This window comes from Habropoda laboriosa, unplaced genomic scaffold (assembly GCF_001263275.1).
Source record: "Habropoda laboriosa isolate 0110345459 unplaced genomic scaffold, ASM126327v1 scaffold92, whole genome shotgun sequence".
NCBI lineage: Eukaryota > Metazoa > Arthropoda > Insecta > Hymenoptera > Apidae > Habropoda > Habropoda laboriosa.
In genome coordinates, this window is record NW_017100268.1 from 930,242 (window position 1) to 935,798 (window position 5,557).

The following is a 5,557-nucleotide window of genomic DNA, read 5'->3' on the forward strand; positions in this document are numbered from 1 at the left end:
TTTCCCCACCGCGCCCCATACAGCCGCGCTCCCCCTTTCTTTTTGCGCCATGAAAATCCAAGGTGGAAAATGATAATCCGCTTCCGGTAGCGGACATTTCGCGCAGCCACAGCTACGAGAATCTTCATTCAGGGATCTTATGTGAAACCACGTTGCTGCGTAATTTTTCATTACGTTCCTTACGATTGCTGAATTACTCACGGACACCCGAAAGATATTACTGAGAAAAGCGTGTTGGAAATCTTTACGTTACTTCTCTCTTTGCGGTTGGCTGCATTAGACGTACAGAGAACTTTCACGGTTATTTTTTTGTACAAATGTGTTTGATACGATATTCGGATTAGGTAAACTTTTTTTCACTATTTAAAGAAATGCCAGAATTTTCAACTGTGTAAGGCTCACATTTTTCTCAACTTAATGTGCCAGAAATGATCAAGTTTGTTAGTTTTTAATTATTTCTTAGACGTATAGAAATAAGTTTGTAATGCTGCAACTTACGTTTTCGCCATAACAGAATAGAACAACGCAGTATGGAAAGTGAAATAAAGTAGTTTAAAATACTGCATTTATTGGATGATTACTTCCGTGTTTGAGACACGGTTTGAGCGTTAAGTGGTTAATCCAATGATTGATTCATTTTACTGAAAAGTGTTAATGGATCACGTAGTATGTCGAGTCAATTTTCTCTCTGTTAAGTAAATGTTTATTCTGAAAACGCAGATGTGCTTGGTAGTGTAATAATGCGATTAAACGTAATTGAATTTTCCCGGTTACTACATAAGATGAAAAATTACCCATAATCTTGTAACATTTGAAAATCACATGTGTACTCTTTGTGAGATTTCTTTAAATAGCTTTTAATACTAAATTAATACTGTAGATAAATTGCATGTGTATAAATTGAAACATATTTTCACTAAATTCTCAAATTTTCCTCGACTTACTTATATATGTTGCAATTATAAAATAATTAAACGTTTCTTAAGACCACAATTCAGGTCAGAATTTAATACTGTCAATTTTGTTGCTTCGAAATGCATCGTCTCATTGAAACTTCATTATAAAATAAATCAAGTTTGCACGTAAACGTTACGTCAATGAATTTCTCGGAAAATTTCTATCGCGAATGTTCTCACGATGCAACTTTAAACATCGAGCGCACGTCCAACGCGAGAAAGAAATCGATTTTCAATATCGCATCGAGTTTTCGTTACAAAGTTTGTTCTTTCCATGCTTTCCTTTCGAACTATTAACGACACCATCGATATCAACAATAACGATAGTATTCGACAAAAGTACAAATTTTATTAGAAGAAAGACATAACTATTAATTGAACTATATACAAGAATAGCCACACAAAGAATTTAAAACGCTCTTTACACAAATAAGCAACTTCATTTAACCAATTTCCAGCAAAAAGGTTAAAGATTTAACTTATCTTTCAAATTTCATTAAAAAAAAAAATGGAATTCTTTCGAGAAATTTATCGCATCCTTGAACTAGAAAAAGGAGTAGATTTCAAAATTTCTTTTATTTCTTTCTTTTAAATTAAACTCACGAGCGATAACAATAATATAACTTGTACACGATATAAACTTGAAGGTATAATATTCTAAAATGAACGCTTTCATTGAATATGTATTATCATTGTTAATATCGGAGGTGTCGTTGATAATTAACAAGAAACAAGAGCATGAAAAGAGTAAACTGAAAGGAACTCTGTTAAAAATTTTCCATCAATTTTCTACCTCGAATTTTCCAGAAACTTCTAAATCCACCAATTTCTACGAAATAATCGCAAAATTTCAACTCTGAGCGAGTAACAGAACCAGAGAAGAGAATCTATTATCGAAGAAAACGGTTGTTGAGAAGTTTTGCAGTCTGCACGTTGCAAAACGCGGTTTATTTATTTCCGTTCACGATAGTTGCTCATAGATCAGGCGACCTTAGCCGAGCTATTCCTACGCCAATGGGTTCCTAGAAGCCGGCATGTTCAGGGCTCATTGGGCGTGTATAGACGCTTGTGCGTATCCGACCTAACAGCACTCTAGGGTGGTATCGTAGATATACGTTGCCTGGTATAGAATTTTTAAACCTTCCGCAGGCTAGCGAGGAATTTTCTATCTGAAGTTTACTTTACGCCAGGAAATTCTCTTGCCTGAGAAGCCTCGTCCCACCTGCGCCGTTCGTTTCTGAAAGGGAAACAGCGCGATTCGATCTTCATGTACAGAAACTTCTTAACTTCGAGATCGTCGAGTAATTAAAAAAACCAGACTTAATTCCAAGTGAATTTTCCAATTGTACGGTTTTTTCTTTCTTCTTTTTGTTCGAGCAATTTTCGCTGCTACGGGTCGCTCTGATGGTAAGTAGATATCTTCTCATTGTATTGGAGAAGATTCTTCAAGAAATACTTTTTCATTAGATCTCCAGGTTAAAGCGAATGCTTCTCCTCCTTTTTATTTTTACCCTGCAATATCTCGTTTCTTCGAGATCGATTCAACGAAATTCCTTCAGACTCTCCGGTCTCGTTTCACAGCGGCAGAAATAATTCTAACGTGGTGTAATACAATTTCGAAAGTTAGCGGTAGTATTGGTCTAATTGAAAATTTATTTTACAGCAGTACGAGAGTATTTTACGAGAGTGGTACGTGGTACGAGGAAATTTTTATAATTCAAATGGTTTCAAAGTATGAAAAAGACGAAAGGAAAATCTTTTTACTAATGCCATTTCTTTCTGTTCACCTCAAGAATGTATATACATATTTTTCTACGTTGTAACAGACATGTAATAGAACTTCAAACGATCTGGAACTCTATTATTTTCAATCAAACACGAAACTTCCTCTCATTTTTCGCCATTTCTTCCGTCAAACAAACTCTCCTTCCATCTCATCCACCCTTTGAAACCGTTTAAATTACGTATAAAAATGTTCTCGTAGCCAGAGAAGATAATTAAGCGGCCTGTTTTACCTAGTTCACCTTGTACAATAAATTACCTAGCATAATGTAACGCAAAAAAAAAAAAAAAGAAAATCATTTTCCACGTAGTACGAATTCATGTTTGAACTGTGAAAGCGGTTTCACTTGAAAACGCAATTCGGAACGTTCCAGAAAATTGACCAACAATTCACTGCCGTTTAAAACTAAATAAACCATCGAGCTCATTCGATATTTATAACCGTGCTTGATTTAAGAAGCACACACACGTAGAAGCAGCCCAAGTGTTATTCACCGCTCGAAATGGTTCGACAAGTTAGTTTCCACCCGGAAGCAGTCTTCATAGGCGACGAAGAATTTCTTTCTTGTGATATTGGTAAGGGGGTTGAATGGACATGTGAGGCACAGCTGAATGGCTAACGAGATCTTCTCTCGTTTCATAGGCATTAGGTACTTGCACGTGTATATGCCGCCATTCATACGATAGAACGGCTCTAATACATGCGTCTCTCTGCTCCTAAACCAGGAGCGTATCGATACGCGCCGCTCGTAAATCATCGAACTTAAACGAGGAATAAACTTTTCATCTGCGCTCCGAGAGAACAGAATTTCACTACGTTTACAAGCTTTCCAGAAAATCAACAATAGCGAAATATTACCGTTAGTACGTTTCGGATAGAACGGAAAGTTTCACGTTTCGGGAAACTTGGAAAGAAGGTTTGCACGTTCAGGTATACACAGGTACATCCCCGGGTCCTTTTCATATTTCAGTAACCACGTTTAAGCGTAGAGAGTCGATTTTCACCGAGTATTCTCTGGTTAAATAACTTAGAGAGAGAGAGTTAGTCCACATGTTGCCAACTCTTGAAAACAGTTCTACGTTATCGAGCCTGTACACGCGCGCGCGCTCTTGTGTGTGTATTTTTGGGGAAAGCTGAAGGGGGGTGTTACAGTCCCTTCGTATAATTAGGGTACGGCCCTGGATACACGCTTAGACACACATATCGCAGGTAAAAAAGCACGGCGCAAGATGGAATAGAGAAGGTTGCACGTGCTTGTCGTTCATCGGGCTAGGTTGGTACCCGGGCTCTCCGGACAAGGACAACGGCCCGGTTTCCATCGGCCATGTGCACAGACGCGCACAGAGAGTCGACGTTGAAAGAGAGCGGTCGCCATTTGCAATCGAAAACAAAAAAGAGAAAAAATGAAAGAGGAGGAACGGTGAACAAACGGATTCGACCAAGGGGCGATTCCCTTGCTCCACGGGGTCGTTACCCCCTTTCGGATTTGGGTCACCGGTCGAAGGGCGCGCTTTGATTCGGCATCGATGAGAAAATTCATTTGGGTATACCAATAGAGGAGGAGAAGCTTGCCTAGGCTTTCGTCGAACTTCTCCTGGATGCACCGCCGGTTCCCGTGAGAAAGAATATCGAAAAACGGCGGCGATGCTCGGCGACCGATACTCTGTTCTCGTGAGAACATCGTGTTCAACGTGTATGAATTATTTACGATGCCCGTCGTGTCTTTTCCGTAAATGAAATTACACCATTTTTATATTACTTCTGTTCGGTACAATATCTTTCTTCTCGTTGGTAATTTGATTAAAAGGCTCCCTTTTGCACACGGTGGATTCTTATTCGAAAATTACGATAAATGCGTGTATAATCCTTTTCTTTTTCATTAAATTAGCTGGAATTTGCGAAGGAGTATTGGGTAAACGTTGGAAATTCACCGTAGTATTTACTGTGAATTTTTCAACGTACGGAGATTCTCGATTTCCATGGCGTGTCCTGCCTCCTGGAAAACTCATGATGCGCATTAGGGCTTTTCAGGGGTCGTTCCCCTCTTTTCTCGTTCCTCGTGTTCTCAATATCGACCTCGCTTATATTTTCTCGACCCAATGCGAAGGGTCGTTGGCCCCCCTCCTTTTTGCTCCCGGAAATCGTGGCTCATGTCTCTCAAAAACGGCCTCGAACAATGGATATTATTTCCATTGCAGTTTCTGACCTTCTTTATCTCGTTTTGCAGCTAAACTTTGCTACGTTTACCCTGCCGATTCTTTTCACGTTGTTTGCAATTTTTTATGAAATTTGAACGAGTTGACGAAACATCTGCGGTTCGTTAACCGTTCACAAAGAAATCGTAGATACTGTGCGAAGAACGCTTAGAAACTTCTGCTTTTTAATCGAACGCAAGTTTATGTTCTTCTTGTTAATCGAGACAGGTCACTTTCAATTTTTAATACTGTATTAGATACATTGTTTAACGATTTACAAATTTTTTCGTACTGTTTTTCAGCAAAGAAAATAGTAATTTTATAGGTGATATATTTCACGCGAAGTTGTATCGCGAAAAAGACACAGTTTCTAAATCTAAATTAAAAGTACACAAAAGCCATATTTTTTGATCCTTTTATTGTACATTTTCCATAACTTCAACGAACTCTGAACCATTCCAAATCAACATTTAACAATAAAATTTGTATCATTTCTATGATACGAACGCACTGTAATTTCAAAAATTACTACGTTGCAATACATATATAATTTTCTGAAATATTTTATACGAAAAACTCCGCGTCCAGATCAACAAGTTTGGCCTGTTAAAAATATCCAGAAA